Raw genomic sequence first — 18,608 nt, forward strand, 5'->3', positions numbered from 1 at the left:
GTTTTTCAGATGCTGCTGGTTAAAAGTCAGCTGAAGTTTGAATGAACACAAAGCAGAAATACAAACCAAGAAGCTCAAAGCTCCTCTGCAGCCTACAGGCTGCCTGTGTTTCACCAGGGCACTGAGAGAGCTGACCTTAAACTTCAGCAGGTGGGCTGTAGATGGCCAGAGGCAGTTATTTAAATACCTGATAGATCAAGCAACCCAGAAAGACTTCCATCCTGATTATTGCAGCTGAACCACTGAAGCACAGGTAGAACAAGAAACCGTCACACAAAAAGCTAATTTGAACAAGCATCTCTGGAAACATTAATTGAGGCCATCAACGAGGATGGGAAGGCATCACAGAAGGGCAGCAGCCTCCAAAAATAACCCACAATGCCCTTGCTGCTGTGGAAAGACAATATTGACCTGGAGATGTTCCATCAAAGTCAGACTGATGCAGAAGTTGACGACACGACCTGCTATCCACGGGCACATTTCCCAGCAGGCTGCTGCCACAGCAACCTGGTGCCTCTTGTAGACAAGTGAACACACAGGCAAAACAGTCTGTTTTCACCAATACTGTAAAAAAAGCCTCTTTAAGAAGTTGTTCCCATGTACCCCCACACCCCCCACTGCCAGGAAGAGTGTTCCTGTGTGACCTGATCTAGGGGGATCTGCTTTGGCAGGAGGGTTGGACTAGATGATGTCTAAAGGTCCCTTCCCAACCCCCCCCATTCTGTGTTTCTGCCCAACAGCTGCTCAATACTTAAGCACAAAAAGCAAATTAATACTAACCCATTTTCTTCCAGATGCCACAAGGCTCCCTTTTCCATCTAGAAAGCCACCACACTCACTCTTTCTTCCCTCTCAACCCCACTGACAGCCTATCAATTATTGCTATATATTGCAGGGCTCCAGCCAGGGTCAAGGCTGAACAGCAACACTGGCTCCAGGAAGCTTTTTAGCCCCAGTTTATCAAAACACCCTTTTAGCAGATGCTAAAATGCTCCCTGCTTGTGTAAAATCAACTGTTCAGTCTATGTCAGGAGCTCGTGTGCTGCTGGTCCCCCTGGCAGGGTAATTACTGGCCTGCCCAGATCTTCTCCTTCACCATCTGAACTGATGCAACATCATTTCAAACACATTAAATACAGCAATACACCAAACCTGACAATCTGAATCATTCATGAAGGCAAAAAAAACCCACCCAAACCCAAATCCCAAGGTCTAGGCAAAGCTGGGAAATGTTGCAAACATCATTCTGTTCATCTACCCCCCCCCTTCCCCACCCCGTGTTTAAACCAACACAGAACTTGGGGGCAATTAATATCCCACACAGTTCTACCAGCAGCAAAGTAATTGTTAGCATCTCCTTCAAGCCCCTGTTTGACATCATCCATCACTTACAGGAAAACACCATCAAGCCAGGAGGCTAGGAGTAATAACTCTGCTTTTTCTCCCAAGATTCAATCTAAATATGTATAATGCCCAGGCTACATTAACACATTAAAGCTTTGTGGATGCCATCAGTGCTCCTGCAGCTTAATTTCATCTGTCTCTTGCAATTTGGATCTCCAACTACTTTCATCCTAAAGAGACAGGGGGGAGGAAAACCCCACCCCACTGCACTTTAAATGTGAAAACCCCAGGGTGCTCATAAGCACATTGCTGAGCATCTTTAACAGGATATATGCTTAAAAGCTGGCAGCAAAACTTGATTCCCCTCCTAAACAGGAGCATTCTCTGCCTTGGTGTTAATAAAAAGCAGCTTGTGCCATCAGTTCAGCTGGAACAAGCCTGGGAAGGGTGATGAGTTTGACAAGTCAGACAATCCAGGAGCAAGCTTGGTGAATGCAGTCAGGGATAGGGTCAGGGATGGGAGAGCGAATGGTTCAAGCAACAGATTAAGAACCCCCCCACAGCACAAGGGATTCAGCATGTTTGTTTCTTCCTCCAGCTGCACAGAGGAGGGGAAGGCAGAGAGCAGCACCACAAAATGGATGCTGTTTCTTTTCCCCTGCAAACATCGCCTCGAACCCCCCCAACGAGTTTGTTTGTCCGGTTCAAAACCCATTTCCTACTTATCCTGAAGGCTTTTAATTGTGGACACAGATGCTCTGCTCATTCCCAAGCCACCAGAGACTTTGCAGCATTCTGTGCCTCAGACAGTCCTGGCTGCACACAGCAATTGGACCTGACAGATCCCACCGAGCAGCGCAGCCTGGACAAACGTTTGTACGTGGAGTTCTCAAACCAACCCCGGCAACACTCACGCTCCAGCCCAGGCTCAGCAGCAAAAGCCTGATGAAAACCACACCAAACCTCCCAGGTGAAGCACACACACACAAGAGCAGCGTGTGTTAATGATTGGGCAGAAGTTTAAAGGTGCCTTTAATCATTTGGAAAGGCTTTGCAATCGTTTGGCTGGCACAGAGCAGCTCTGGAAGAGCTTTTACCTCGCAGCTGTAACACGGGAGGCACACGCTGGAAACCCCAGGCAAGGTTTTCTACCTTCCTCTTGTGGCATCTCTCCTTTTGAACTGGGTTTCCTGAAGTTGTGCACAGCAAGATGCTGCAGAAACTGTTGCAGCAGGGAAAGGATTCACTAAGAGGAGGAGAAAGCCGGCTTGGAAATGAAGAGCCAGGGAAAGCCAAGCTTCTGGTTAACACTTTGTATGGGGTCCCAAAGCCTCTGTGTGTGTGAGGACAACAGGTTACAAACCCTGTCTCTTGGGTGCTACCCAGCTCATGGGTAATTACAGGCAACGTGCAAAGGGAGGGAATTAACACACCTCTCACACAAACCCAGTGGTGAGGCTGACAGCATGCAGACCTGTCCTCACACACCTCTCCAGCCCACATCATTCACCACTCACACTGGAGTAATTTATGGATACCATGGTAACATAACCAGAGCTCAGCAAGTCTCACCTTTCATGAGATTCATGCAACTACCTCTCCCAAGTGAGATTCCCCCCCCCACCCCCAACACACACACCTACACTGGCTTTCCCTCCCCAGAGTCCATCACAAGCCACCCAGCTCACTTACCAACCAGAGAGGGAAGAGAAAAACCTCTGAGCACCGAGGTCTGCAGCCTGACAGCCCTTCAGCTGTACCACAGCAACAGCCAGCTCATCTCTGCCCGAGCACTGCGAACGAGCTGCTGCCGGGAGTCCCTGCACCAAGCAGCCTGCTGCCCTTCCCCTGGGCAGGCTGAACACGGGGGGATCCCCAGCACACGTGCTGTAAAGCCCCAGCCACGCACCTTCCCCAGGCAGATGAGCATTAACCATTTGAGGCATCCCCAGCAGGCTGAAACGCTGTCAACACATCACAGAGGCTCCAGCCCCGGAGTGAAGCGAGTCCAGAGGCTGAGGGAGCGAGGGAACAGGGACAATCTGCTCCTTTTCTTACCTTAAGCAAAGGGAGGTCTCTGAATTCTAATGCATCTCAGACTTCTCAGCTTCAAACAGGTTTCGGTTGGTGATTTGAAGTGATTTCCCTCTTCGATTTCCTACAGGGGAGATGTGGAGAGAGAGAGGGGGGAGAATTGAAGTACTTAAGGATCTGCAACAGCCATCAGAGTTGAATTTCCCCCCTCCTCTATCTGTAAAAATCCTCTTATTCAGTCCTGTCTCTCTTAAGACAGCGCTGCTGACGAATTTCAAGGCTCAGCTCCTGACATGCAGAATCACTGAAGGATCAGGAGCATAAATGTCACCTCCTCTAGGCAGCACATCAGCTGTGGAGGAGCCTCATCTGCTCCCCCCACCGCAATCCTACCCAGTTGAAGAGTAAATCCTGACATCTGCCTCACGCAGAGCTTTCATTAAACGCTCCTCAAGAGCTCCCATCCCGAGCCCCTGTCTCCAGGACCCCAGCATCAGCCAAACCCTCGTGTCGTTTCACTCCAGGAGCTGCACGAGTGGAAGAATATCAACTGCAAAGCTAATAAAACAGAAGGCAGAGACTAACCTCAAACCAAATCACAGCTGGCTACGTCTGAGCCGTGGCAGCAGCTCTGGAATGACTCAATGAGCTTCAGAAGGGATTGAACTCCCCAAATTCCGCTGCAAAGCTTTAGTTACCCTCCGTGTGCCCGCTCCCAATACACCATTTGCCAGGGCTTTGTTTTTCCTCCATCTCTTTTATTGCTCCTGCATCTTTCCTAATCAAACCCAACGGGCACAAAGTCCAGCCTTTCAGAACAGGGTGGCCTAAAGTTCCTTCAGAGACAAATCAGACACCATCACCACAACATCCCGAGCACACGTGGGTTCAGACAGCAGCGGGGGCACCAGCATCAGCTGGAAGCGCCGTATGATCAGCTCCCAAAACGGCATTTTAATGGGCTCTGCCCTTCCTCAGCTGGGATAATGACTCTCTTTTTTTAGCTCTCTGCATCCTGCCCTCGTGCTCTCGGTTTGGAAGTGAAACAAAACCCTCCTGTGTGGGGAGTTTGCCTGGGAGAAGCCTGGTTTTAAAAGGATTACCCGCCGCTAAAAGCAAACCGCCTTCCATAAAGGGAGGCTTATTCATGCACTTCAAGCCTGTTTCTTCAGTCATCTAATACACACCTGGATCTCTGAGAAGAAAACCCCAAATCTGTTTGGATTTCCTTCCCTGAATTAGCTCAATCAAGCCCATTTTATCCCCCATTAAAACCCATGCCAGCCCGCAGCGCGTCTCTTCCTGTAATCCTCTGGCTGGAGGCTCCATTTGAGAAACAAAGGCAGCCCTAATAATTCCCATCTTACTTTCAAAGATGTGATGTGCCTGTCAGCAGCTTTCTGCAGCAGAGCCAGTGCCTCTCCTCAGCCTCTCTCCCAGGCTTTGCATCCCTTTAAGGCTGCCTCTTGCCTTTCGAATGCTGAGAACTCCTCTCGCTGCTTTGCTCTCCTTTCAAGGATTAGAGGCAGCCACACGGACGTTTTTATTAGTGCATCACACACTATTAAACTGTCAGCTTGTCTCCCACCATTCTCCTCAAAAACAACAAACTCTGGCTACGTGGCCTTGAAAACATCCCCACTACAAAACACTCCCTTCTCTTGGCACTTACAGACCCAAGCAAACAAAGGCAGAGCCCAAGAGACTGAGCACCACGTGTCCCTTCCACAGCGAGGAAGAGGAGAGCAGACCCACTCCACACCACCACATGGATTTAAAGGCTGTGCAGTATGTTCACGTTAACAGCTACCAGAAAGCTCCCTGCACTTGGCTCCCTCCAGAGATCTGGGTTTCTTATTGAAGAGTTCACCCTCCTGCCTTCAAGTGGCAAAGTGAGAACTTCCCCAGTTTTGCACTCTGGTCAGATGGGAGCAGCTGCTAAAGGGGAACAAGCTCTGGAGAGGAGAAAGCTGGGATATCTGCATCTGAGACAGTCCTCCAGACACAAAGGATGGTGCCAACACGAGTGCTAGGTGTCCCACGCCAAGGAGATGATGGCTTAGGAGCCCCTGCAGTCACTCCTCAAGGGAGCTCTCCATTTTTAATACCTCCTTTCTCTTTTTTTTTGTCAGCATTTCTACCTGGGAACCAACCAGCTCTTCTTCATATGCTGCAGCTTCCTCCCCTCAGGCTCCAACCTACTGTCAAAAGTGCCCAAAATGTCCTTCCAGGGGGCTGTGCACAACCTGCAACCAGCTCTGCAGCCCCAACTTGAGCAGCACTTCGGCCCCTGCCCAAATCGAGCCTGTCCAGGGGATTCTTCTGCCCATACAAATCCTTTGCCTTGTGTCTCATTACCAAGTTTCACAAGTAATCAATAGCTTTGACTTGGAAGGCACAAGACCCATTGACACTTCAGGTCTGCACCTTGCTTCTGCCTTTCATCTTGGGCAGAATATCCCTGTATCTCTTCATCTGGAGGAGAATTCCTCCCTGAAATACTGGTGACATTCCAGGAAGCCCTTGTAGCCCTGTTCAGTGCTGATGCAGAGATCAGTGCTGGGCAGAGGTCCCCCTGCTCCCCACTGGCCCTGCACGGGCAGGACAGAGCTGGCTCATTACAACAGCTCAGCAGAGAATAAACAAGGAGCATCCCTGCAACAGCTTGGACACAGTCAGGAGAGTCCATCTGGCCAAGTTCTGTTTCTGGCTGCTCCTGGCTCGCAGGAAGAACAGCTGCAGAGCCTGGAAATAAACCCAGGAGATTGCCTGAGGGCTGAGCACCAAGCAGCCAAGCAGGTGCCTCCCCTCCCCGTTTGTTCCCAAGGCGAGAGGCAGCTCATGCAAGCAGCTTGCAGCGGGGGGCTAAGGGAGGGCACGGCTCCAAAGGCAAAGAAACCCTCCCTGGGCACCTTCAGGACAGGGATGGACATCCTGAGGCAGGCAGCTCCACAGGACTGTGGCAGCAGAGGGTGAGAGGGCAGAAACCGAGCAGGAGAAGGTACAAGTGACACTTACTGCAGCCCCAGGGTAAGGAGGGCAGCTCATCTCTGCTCAGGGGAGGCCAAGGCCAGGCTGGAAGCAGCAGCTCAATGTGCTGCCCTGCTCAGCAGGCACCTGGGCTGCCCTGCAGGCTGAAGGTGAAACTCACACACACACTGTTGCACATTTACCCACAGCTTTTAGCAACACATGCAGGGAATGGAAGACTCCTAACCATGAGCACAGCCTGAGCCAGCTGCTCCTTCTCAGCCTTGCCCCACTCAGCTTCAGTTCTCCCAACACAGCTCCAGCATCCAAACAAAAGCTCTGGATTCTGTTTGTCCTCTTGCTGAGACTACGGCGATTCCAGCATGGTTTGCTAAGTCATTCCTCCCTGTACTACGTGGTTGGAAGCCTTTGCTTACAACCTGCAGCCTCAGCCCAGCCACAGCAGTGTCACCAGCCAAGGTGTTCATCACCTGCTGCCTTTACCTGTGTGTTCCAGCCAGAGCCACGTGCTGCTTTCAACCCCCAAACCAACAGCCAAGCACGGAGGCTTCAACACAAGCAGCTGCAAACTCCCTCCTGAAGATGAAATCCAGCTTCCAGGCAGAGGCTGATGCTTTGTCACACACCACAGGAACACAATACCCCAGCACACAATTAAACCAGCAAGGCCTTGCTAGGTCTTTCTTCTTTAATTAGCAGGGGTTTTGCTATTACATTTAAATCTTTATGACTTTTTAATTAAAAATAAGGAAGAAAAAGGAGCAGTTGGAAGTGCCCACAGCTTGCCTAGGGAAGGGCAGCCTTTCCAGCAGCAGGGCAAGGCTGGACAGCTGCTTACTCCAGCTTTGGCACAGTAAAGCTTGAAGATGCTCCCTGGAGGAAGCCTCACATAAGAGCAACACTTGTCCATCTTTGATAATGAAAGTTCTCACTGTAGGCAAAGCTAAAAGGGAAGAGAGGCTAAGGAAAGCTGCAGAGGAGATGTACTCTGCCTCACCAGGACCTGCAGCAGAAGCAGCAAAAGGATCTTCTGCCCTCGTGAGACCACATCTGGGATATTGTGTCCAGTTCTGGCCCCTCAGTTGCAGAAGGACAGGGAGCTGCTGGAGAGAGTTCAGAGGTGATGGCACAGAGGTGATGGAGTGGAGCATCTGCCTTGTGATGAAAGGCTGAGGGAGCTGGGGCTCTGCAGCTTGGAGGAGGCTGAGGGGTGACCTCATGGATGTTTACAAATGCATCAAGGGTGGGTGTGAGGAGGCTGGAGCCAGGCTGTGCTCAGTGATGGCCAATGACAGGACAAGGGGCAACAGGGACAAGCTGCAACAGAAGAGGTTCCAAAGCAACACAAGGCAAAACCTGTTCCCTGTTGAGGTGAGGGAGCACTGGCAGGGGCTGCCCAGATGGGCTGTGGAGGCACCTTCTCTGGGGACATCCCAACCCAGCTGGATGAGTCCCTGTGTGCCCTGCTCTAGGTGGTGCTGCTCTGGCAGGGGGGTGGCACTGGATGAGCTTTGCAGGTCCCTTCCAGCCCTTGAGATTCTGTGATCTTGTCCTCAGGCTGCACAGACACATCCTGAAGAGTCAGCCCCAAAGCAGTTTAACTTTGTTCACATTCCTGTCATGAGTCTAAAACCCAAACAGCATTTGGCCACATAGGAAAGGTTTATCTCATTGCTATTAAACACAGCAGCAAGACACCACATCTTACTTCAGTGATCTATAAAAAGGAATCTGTTGTTCCTAAAGCCCAAGACTGTCTCTGCTCCACTCCCAGCTGGTGCCCATTTCTGACACAGAGCCACATCCCCAGGCTGCACCATTCCTCCTCCCAGCTGCCTCTCAGCCTCTTCCCATCCGAGGCAAGAATCCAACAGCTTCGAGTTACACAGTTCAGACCAAGCACCTGACATGGCCACAAACCCCAAGACCTGAGTTTCTGCTCTCAGAAGGTGCCCTTCAGCAACACAGCTCCTCCAAAACGTGCTGTGCCCAGCCCTCCAGCCAGGGAGGGACACCCTCCTGCAGCCTGCTGCTCCTGTGGGACGGGCAGGCAGCAGAGCTGCAGCCTCATGTCTCAGCCCAAAGGCTCACAGGTTGAAGGTTGTGTACCTGCTAGATGAGGGCAGGGGAGAAGAGGAGCAGCCCAGCAGCCTGCTTTCACCTGCTTGCAGTGCACTGAGCACTGAGTCTCACGTTTGTCACTTACTGAGAGCGCTTTCCAGTTGAAGGAAGGTGGTTCAAGTGGTGGCACCCAATTAACTGCTCAGTAGGAGGATGGCATTAATATTCATGAAGCACTGAAAGCAGGGAGGGGATTCTTAATTGGCTGAACCCACACACATCAAAGCTGCACTAATACTGTGCCTTGTCCCCCCCAAAACATCCCAGCACCACAATCAGTACTGGCTCACTTGGATTCTCTTCTGATTCTTGCCTGTTCACACCCCAGTATTCACCTTTACCCAACTCTCTTCCTGGTGGGAAGGGAATTTTGGGTCCCACAGAAAGAGGAACCAGCCTGACTCATGTCCATGAGGTTAAACTGGACTCACCCAGGCTCTGCCTGTTGCAGCCAGTCCCTAAACCGGAGCCCCCAGCAGTGAGACCGTCCCTCCCACGCTGCATCCCAGCACTCAGCCCCTGATGGGTGGCTTTTCTGACTGCTGTGTAGTGCAAAGAGGCTCTTTAGAGTTAAAAAGAAAAGGCAGCAGCTATTTAAGACTGATTCCCTTGTCCTACAATGTTTGAGGTTACAAGAACCAGGCGTGGAGCAGGATGACAGCACTACCAGCACCTCCCTTCCTTCCCTTCCCATCCTCACACACTCTGCAGCCTCCTCCCCAGCCCCAGGCAGTGGGTGCCAGGGGCTCTGCACACTGCTGCTCCCCAGCCAAAGGTCCAGCTGGCCATGCAACACAGCACAGGGAGGGTTTCTTTGTGCATATCCCAAGAGAAACGATGGCAAATAGCTGGAGAGGGACTTGCACTTGGGTCCAGAGGGAGTGCACTGAATGGAACTTGGATACCAAGGGGAAGGGGCTGCAGAAGTGGCATCAGACAGCACCTGCTGGGACCAGAGCCAGCTCCATGCTGGCAGCAGAGGAGCCAGTGCCAGCAGAGGGCACCCGGGTGCCAAGAGAGAACCAACACACTGGTGTGGGGCACTGGGATTGCTCTGCCCACAGCCCCCACACACTGGGAGGGCTTGGCCTTTGGTCCTGACACCGTGCCATGTTCCATCCAAGGGCTAATCTGGGGCTCTCTCCCAGGCACAGCAGAACACCTCTGCTGCCAGCTCCCGTTCTGAAGGATCTCTGCCATCCCACACACTGGGCACAGCTGGGTTTGCTTTGACAAGGCAAAGGCAGGGAATAAGCAACCCCACTCGTGAGGAGTGCTTCCAGTTTGGGAAGCTGTTTAAGGGACAATGTGCACCACTGTCACTCTCACCAGCTGTTAATACACCAGGAAAGCAACACCACAAGTCAAGCCAAGTGCCTTGTTGGGTATTTTTCACGCTGCAATGTTCTGCAAAGAAAGCTTCTTGGGGAGAAACAGTCAACTCTACACCAGCAACACCTGAAACTCACTGCCAAAGAGGCAGGGAGCCTGTTAACAATCCCACCAGCACTACAAGTTGTGAGGCATGGTGTTTTATCTCAGCAAAATAACCTCCTTGGGCTCTAATGGAAACAATGGCAGGACCAAAACTGGCAGGATCAGTTTAAACTGTAGTTACTTATGGTAAAAGAACTCCCAGCTTTGCTGCTCAAAGGTCCTTCTGGAGCAAGAAGCATCTCACCACTATTACAGTCTGTCATTTTAAAGGAGCTGTCACAGCAGAGGTGAAACCTACAGTTAGAGCATCCAAGCAAATGCAGTGAGCTGTGCACCTCAGGTTGTGCACAGCATAGAATCAGTGGGATGAGCCTTGATATAACCCTGCAGGGGACACTGCAAATGGCCACATGCACTGTGGAAAACCAGGGGAAGGTTGGCAGGTGGAGGTTTTTTTCACCCTCATTTACACTGGTTTTAAAACTTACATGCAAGACAGGTTTCTACCATCCCAAAGGTGGATTTAAGGCACAATCAGATGATGCAGGTGACTGACAAGAGTCTGCAAAACCCTGTGCCACAGGACACACAACCTTGCAGGCACTGTTACACCCTTAGCAAACACTGAGAGTTGTCAACCTGCCTGTCCCAGGGCTCCAACACCTGGGGTTGCCAGGCACTGAACAGACCAGCTCCTAACCTCCTGACACTGTGCCCTTTCCATGAACACACATGCCAAGACACAAAGCAATTTAGCAAGTGTCAGGGAAATGCAGCACCACCTGAAGTGAAAACCAGCCATCGAAGTGTGGCAGTTCTGCAAGAGATCTGTAAGCTTTTTGCTTTCCCAAGCCACCAACAGCACATCACAACAACAGAAACCAGGAGACATATGTGTTTGGGTAAGAGACCTGAGGATGATGTCTTTACAAAGGTGAGACCCTGGTGACTCTCACACCTGGGAGAAAGCCAGTTTTTGCAACCAGCTGAAGACCATGTCACCATTCTGCATCAGCATCCAGCCTGCAGTGATGTGGCAGCACATTTGCATCTCTATGACTCCACACCAAGAATCCTTTAGTGCTGCTCAGCTCAGATGCCAAGACTTGCCTTTCCAAGAAAGCCTGGGATGGCACAAAAGCCTCTGTCTAAAGCATCACATTCACTGCTGCTGTTGACTGGAACTCTCAGCTCTGTGACCCACAAGAGCCTAAGAACAGATTCATCTTCCATATATCTTCTTACTCCTGTAAGATATCTTTACTGCTAGGTGTAGTTCAAAGATCAACTGTGAGTTTAAGGACTAGATGTGACCAATGTTCTCCACCTTATAGCAATGGGGGCTCATAACCTGGTCAGAGCAGTGACAGACCATGCACTCAGTGACTGCAAAAGCTGACTCCTGAAACATCTAGTGGGAAAACAGACTGGTGACTATGGAGGAACACACCTGGCAGACATCAAATCCAAAAGCACACCTTCTCTTACTCTGCTCTCCCCTCTCAGCAGAGTGCTGATGCTGATCCTGCTCCTACCAGTGGGTGTTCAAGGGGCTTGAGACCACGTGTCAAAGATGTGTCTGTGTGCAGGCACAGCTCATTTAGCTACAAGGCAATTTCCACACCAGACATAAGCAAATATGTGCCTACAGAGGGTTAAACACTAGTGGGGAGCCACACTCATGTCCTCTTACCCCAGGGTGAGCTTATTCTGTATATGATGCAAAGGAGTCCAAGTGTTGCCCAGAAGGCCAGTGGCAGCCTGGCTGGGGTCAGCACTGGGCTGGCAGCAGGAGCAGGGATTGTCCCTCTCTGATGGGCCCTGGGGAGGCTGCAGCTCCAGGGCTGTGTCAGTGCTGGGCCCCTCACTCCCTGCCACAGGGACACTGAGGGGCTGCAGCTCCAGGGCTGTGTCAGTGCTGGGCCCCTCACTCCCTGCCACAGGGACACTGAGGGGCTGCAGCTCCAGGGCTGTGTCAGTGCTGGGCCCCTCACTCACTGCCACAAGGACACTGAGGGGCTGCAGCGAGGCCAGAGCCGGGCACAGAGCTGGGGAAGGGGCTGGAGCAGAAGGAGCTGGGGAGGGGCTGAGGGAATGGGGGTGTTGAGCCTGGAGAAGAGGAGGCTGAGGGGAGCCAGCAGCACTCTCTGACACTCTGACAGGAGGCTGAGGGGAGCTGGGGGTCAGGCTCTGCTCCCCAGCCATGAATGACAGGACAAGAGGAAAGGGGCTCCCCAGGGGAGGTTGAGGCTGGAGCTGAGGCAGAACTGTTTCCCTGAGAGGGGTGTCAGCCCTGTGCCAGGCTGCCCAGGGAGCTGGGGCAGTGCCCAGCCCTGGAGGGACCCCAAAGCCGTGGAGCTGAGGTGCTGAGGGGTCAGTGCTGGGCTGGGACTTGACTATCTTGAAGTTCTTCTCCAATCAAAATGATTCCATGACTAAATCTTCCCTAATTCTGCACTTTGTGTGACGGTGCAATGGAAACAGTTCCTTTAAAAGCCTAATTCCCCACAGGCTTAATATGAACATTCCCTGCCAGAGCTGCTCATGCTTAAAAACAGGCATTAAACAGCTACAACATTTGATGTTTGGAAACAAAGTTACCCATCTGCCAAGGGTTTTGGAAGCATTACATACCACTAAAGATTTTCTGTTCTAAACCCACTTCATGTTAAAGAAAAAACTCTCCAGACATGCAAAGCTTAAAGCTTAAAACTAATCCTTTGCTCTTCCCTCCAGCTCTCCCCTGCAGCCCTGGCTGTTTGCTGTGAAGCACCAGCTCTCTTCACCACCTAAGACTGAGTACTTAGCTCCATCTTACCTCACAAATAATGGCATTTATAAATTAATCATCAGCACTTAAAAATAACTGCCCTACTTTGCTTGGGCAGCCAGGATTCCCCGTGAGCCAGGGCAAGTGCAGAGGTACCGTGCACCAAGATGAGCTTCCACAGCACAGCCCGTGCTCTGAGGGTGCTGAGCTGCCTTCAAAACGCTGCTGCAGGGGCTCCCCAAAGCCTCCCAGGGTCGGAGTCCAGTTGTCTCCATCAGCTTTCCTCAAACAGAAGTGCTGCGGTCTGGTTGACCTCAGCATCACGCTCTGACTCACCGGAGGGACCTGAAGCTTCAGCTGCAAGAGCAGGGATTTGCAGAAAGCTCATTGTCTGCTGAGGGAAGCACTGAAAACAGCTTAAAAAGGATAAACACCCAATCTCTTGGTTGCAGTGCACCCAGGAATATGGGGACAGAGCAAGCTGAGATGCTGCAAGACAAGCTCAAGTGCAGGTGGCAGTGAGCACTCTCGCTGGGGAGCAAAGGCAGAGTCCTTGGAGTGAGGGACAGCCTGGTGCTCCTGAAGCTGTAGGCATCAAGAAGCATTTTGTGAAGCAAAAGGGCAGTGGTACATCTGCACCACCACACACAGAGTGCTGAGGGTCTGTCTGGGCTGTGGGGGTGACTGAATACTTATCCTAATCCTAAACCCCTGCTGCTGGCTTTAATTTACCACTAACATATGGCTGAGCAGGATGAAGCTGTTCCTCCCACCTACCCAAAAGCAAGTAGCTCTTCTGACAGTTTTAACTTCCTGAGAAACCCAGATTTTTCTGGAAGAACACTCAGTGCACAAAGGGAAGGATGTGGAGGGAGGGAGGGAGGGAGGTGGCTGCCGTCACCCCCAGCACACACAGCTCCGGCACCTTGGCTGGGGGGCTGCCAGAGAACGGAGGTTTGCTCTGAATTCACCATCTCATGGCAGCTCCAGCACAAATCTGTTGTGTGGGCAAGGAAAAAAACCCACTGCAAACCAGCTATCCTGTGAAACAGAGGTGCACAGCTCTACTTAAAGCAAACCCTGGCCAGGCAGCACCAGCAGAGACGTGGGCTCCAAGTGTGGGTGTCTTTTCCCTTTGACTATGATCAGCCTGTCCCAGATCAGCCAGTGGATCCCCCTGGCAACCACAGAATCACAGCATCTCAAGGGCTGGAAGGGACCTGGAAAGCTCAGCCAGTGCAACCCCCCTGCCAGAGCAGCACCACCTAGAGCAGGGCACACAGGGACTCATCCAGCTGGGTTGGGATGTCTCCAGAGAAGGAGCCTCCACAGCCCATCTGGGCAGCCCCTGCCAGTGCTCCCTCACCTCAACAGGGAAGAAACTCCTCCTTGTGTTTCTTTGGAACCTCTTCTGTTGCAGCTTGTCCCTGTTGCCCCTTGTCCTGTCATTGGCCATCCCTGAGCACAGCCTGGCTCCAGCCTCCTCACACCCACCCTTGATGCATTTGTAAACATCCATGAGCTCCCCCCTCAGCCTCCTCCAAGCTGCAGAGCCCCAGCTCCCTCAGCCTTTCATCACATGGCAGATGCTCCCCTCCATCATCTCTGTGTCCCTGCACTGAACTCTCTCCAGCAGCTCCCTGTCCTTCTGCAACTGAGGGGCCAGAACTGGACACCACATCCCCATGTAGCACCAGGATGCTTGCCTTCCCTGCAGTGTGAAGCCTGTGATCTATTTTGCTTTCTCAGCTACCTGGAGAAACAATCTACCAAAACAAACCAAGAACCCCAAACCCAACCCAACCAACCCCACACTAAGAAGATGACTTTGCCCTTACTGCAGCAGCAGATGCTCTGATCTCACTTATTGACATTTATCCTTAGGAGAGAGACACCTGAAGAAGCCCTGCTAGGGGAGGAAAGCTGCTTAGGGTTTATAAGAAAGCCCACATTAAACAGCAGGGATGGCAAGAGCAGATTAGTCCTTGGGCTTGAGATGCTCAGGGCAGTGCACACCATTGGAGAGGTTATTTTAAGGGAGCTTAACCAACTCAGCTAAGACAACACAACCAGCAGCCTTCTGTGTGGGACTTGCTAGTGACGAGCTCTTGATGAGTAAATAACATCTTGAAGCCAGGGCACAGCCTCCCCCAAAAATCCAGAACCAACACTTTGAACAATGTGTGCTAAAGAAAGCTTGTTCTGCTCAGCAAATGGGCACAGACAGAAATAAACCAGGAAAGCACTCTGAAAGGCTTCAAACCACGAGCCACAATCAGAGCACGTGGCTTTGACAAAGGCTTCTGCAGACCTATGACATCTTCTGTCTCTGAAGCCTTGAGACACTCAGCAGCTGCACACGTCCAGGTCAGCTCACTAACCCTGCTGGCTGATGGCAACTGGTTGCAAATGCAAACCATGCTCTTCAATAGTCAGCCTCAGGAAGCCATTGAGCAATGAATCCTTCTAGCTGTTCAAATGCTGCTTAAAACGAGTGATTAGAAAGGAAATGAAACCAGCAACCATCCATTGTTTGTTATTCAGTCAAAACAGCACCTAGCCACCTTGTGCAACACCAGACTACACAAGGCAAGCCAACAGCTTCTCAGGGGAAACACAGAACCTCAAGGGCTGGAAGGGACCTGGAGAGCTCATCCAGTGCCACCCCCCTGCCAGAGCAGCACCACCTAGAGCAGGGCACACAGGGACTCATCCAGCTGGGTTGGGATGTCTCCAGAGAAGGAGCCTCCACAGCCCATCTGGGCAGATAGGGATGAAAACACAGCCCAAATGTACACATCCAACATGGGGTGACAGTTATCTGGCTGGATAACCTTCAAGTGCATTTAAACAACTGAGCTCTAGCTCAAAACGTGGTCAGTGCCAGCAGCTGCCAAAAGCTCAAGGGTGATAGCAACTGCCTGCAGATCTCAAAGCTCCAGGTACTTTGTGGGACTGCATCCCACCATCTGCAACCACAACTGTACTTGGAGGGCAGGGTTTGTAGAGATGATTTTCTTGCCACAGGCACCTCTGCAGCCTGGATACCTGCAGCTGAGCCCATGGGCTGGTAATGCAACGAGGTAAGAATGTGGCTGCCATTTGCCCATTGTGACTGACAGAGGGCTTGTTGCAGGCAGTCACTGGTATCTTTTGACGTGGTTGAGAAGATTTCTATAGGGAATTCATCAAATACATAGAAACTGGTACAATAAGCTCCTCCTGTTCAGGTTTAACTCCCTTTTTTTTCCCCTCACCTCTAAGTAAAACAGCACAATCACTCCTTCAGGTTAACCACACACAGCAAGAGACAGGGAAATCATTTCACTTGGCACGTGGAACCCAACATTTAACAGGAACAAAACTGCCTTTCCAAGCAGCAGCCACCCTCAGTGAAGGTGAGGCCAGCCTTTGGCACTAAGTGCAAATAAAGATCCTGCCTCTTCCCCTCTGAGGAAGGTCCCTCAGCCTCGCTGGCTCCACCAGCTCCTGATCCACTGCTTTTGTTTCAGAGCCTCCTGGAATTTCCTGCATGCCTTAATGCAATTAAGAAGAGGAAAAGAAACACACCAATAGCCCTTGTGCTAGAGCAGCTCAGGAACACTCCTATCCAACCTGCCTGCTCAGAAGGCTCCTCTCTGCACAACACAGCCTGAGCTGAGCTGACAAGCACCCTACATGGGACATGGAAAGGGTTTAATACTCAGGAACAAGTCTTTTTCATGGCAGGAAGCAGGACAAACACCACTGAGCTTGAATGAAGCCACTTTAGAAGCTAAACCAAGCATTAACCTTCCTAGTTGCCACCACACACGAGAAGATCAAGTGCTCAACCAGCAAGTCAAGCTCATTTTACGCTCACTCAGCTCTGTCCTTACCTTGTGGATCTTTTCATTAGCCCTAAACCCCAGCAAATGCTGGGTCACCAACCACTGACAGAGCATGTGCTGACCCCTGGTGCCTCCCCAGGACCTTTGCCAGGGAAGAGCAAGAGCTGGAGAGGGAAACCCTTTGCTCAGTGAGCTTCCTCGAGCACACTTTGCTCCTTAAGCCAAATCATCTCTGAGTGTCTCAGTCTGGACCCAAACTACACACATGCTTGCTCAAGAACACCTTACTTGCTGTTTTACCTATTCACAGAGTGCTGGAAGGGCCCTGCAGAGCTCCTCCAGCCCCTGCTCCAGCAGCTTCCCCTGGCTCAGGGGCCACAGGGATGTGTCCAGGTGGGGTTGGGAACCTCCTGAGCAGGAGCCTCCACACCCTCCCTGGGCAGCCTGGGCCAGGGCTCCCTCACCTCAGCACCAAAGGACTTGCTCCTTGTGTTTCAGTGGACTGTTTGTGTATTCTTAAACTAATACTGCTGTAGAAAGCCCAGTGAAAAGAACTTTAAGCAAACAGAAACCTTATTGTTCTTGACTTTATCGAGGTCAGCAGGAGGTAAGTTCTCCAGCTCAAGCTGAAAGGGGTTTGGAGGTGAGTGGCTCACCTTGCTGCTTGGTGTTCACAGTGGCCACAGAAAACTCTGGTTGAAGGTTTTCATCATAATGAAACAGGATACATCATTTACATACATGAGCAGACACGTGCCCTCGTGGGCAAGAGGCCAGTGGCAGCCTGGGGGCAGCAAGAGTGTGGGCAGCAGGGTGAGGGAGGTTCTGCTGCCCCTCTGCTCTGCCCTGCTGAGGCCTCACCTGGAGTCCTGTGGCCAGTTCTGGGCTCCCCAGCTCCAGAGGGACAGGGAAGTGCTGGAGAGAGGCCAGTGCAGGGACACCAAGAGGATCAGAGGGAAAGAAGGTGGAACACAAACAGTTCCATTTAAACATCAGGACAAACTGTTTCAGTGCTGAGGTGAGGGAGCCCTGGCCCAGGCTGCCCAGGGAAGGTGTGGAGGCTGCTGCCCAGGAGGTTTCCAACCCCACCTGGACAGGCTCCTGTGTGACCTGATGTAGGTGGGAGCTGCTTTGGCAGGGGGTTGTGCTGGATGAGCTCTAAAGGTCCCTTCCAAGCCCACCACTCTGGGATTCTGTGATGTCTGGAAGAGCTGAGACTCAGTCCCTGCTGTGGCAGGTGCTGCACTGTGGGTATTCTCTGAATATCATCATTTCCAGACGTGCAACTTAAGACAACAGCAGACTCCAACTCCTGAAAGCACATGGAACCAACTCCCTTTGTGATCACCAAGCTCCCTGTAACCAAGAGCCTGTCAATCAGATTCCATGAAGTGCCACCACACCAGTTGATCTGTACCTCCAATAATCCCCCAAGGAAAAAGAAGAGGTGGCATGCTTGAGATAAGACACTAATTAAAAGCTCATCTCCTTTGGAATTAGCAGTGAGCTTCCTTCAGAAGGATCTCATTACCATGCACTTCATCTGTCACCCCCAGCCTTTCAAACTCCACATCAACACTTGACACAGCTGAGGAGCAATGGGCCTTTTCCAAGGAAACTTGGGTTAAACATTAGCTCCACAATGACAAAGTCTCCCCAGCCTGGCACGGGTCTGGAGGCTGCTTGGCTTGGCTTAAGAGCAAAAGCCGAGGCTCACGTGTGGTACAAAGTCTGGTGGTGAGGAAGGGATCCAAAAGGCAGCAGCTCACCCCTCACACACCATGTTCCAGTGCAAGACACTGTGTGCTGTGAGGAAAGATGTGCATTTCACACCAGAAATGCTAAGTGAAACCCCAGCCTGGGTACAGAGCAGCTGGAGTGGCACTGGGCTTGAATGCAGGAGCCAACACAAGCGTTTCTTGCTCCAGTTTTATTTGGGAGCATCTGAATTTCAGCTTCAGGAGGAGGGGAAAGAAGAAAGGAGAAGAAAGCAAATGGCTACAAAATGGCAAATGCAAAAGGGGAACATCTCCTGACATTTCAGGGCTGCAGTGATGAGTCAACTGTGCTTTGAACAGCAG

General features: G+C 51.5%; 1 protein-coding gene across 3 annotated transcripts in view; it reads right to left on the bottom strand.

The window, feature by feature from the left end:
- GLCE (glucuronic acid epimerase) overlaps positions 1-18,608 on the bottom strand; it is a 58,687-nt gene that overhangs the window by 35,380 nt on the left and 4,699 nt on the right. For 2 of the 3 annotated variants that reach the window (XM_062000155.1, XM_062000156.1), the window contains exon 2: positions 3,403-3,502. The exons of the other annotated variant lie outside the window; for it this stretch is intronic. The gene's annotated coding sequence lies outside the window, so the exon portion shown is untranslated. The remainder of the gene's footprint in view (positions 1-3,402; positions 3,503-18,608) is intronic. 3 annotated transcript variants of the gene reach the window in all.

The sequence above is a fragment of the Colius striatus genome, chromosome 7 (genome assembly GCF_028858725.1).
Source record: "Colius striatus isolate bColStr4 chromosome 7, bColStr4.1.hap1, whole genome shotgun sequence".
Taxonomy (NCBI): Eukaryota; Metazoa; Chordata; class Aves; order Coliiformes; family Coliidae; genus Colius; species Colius striatus.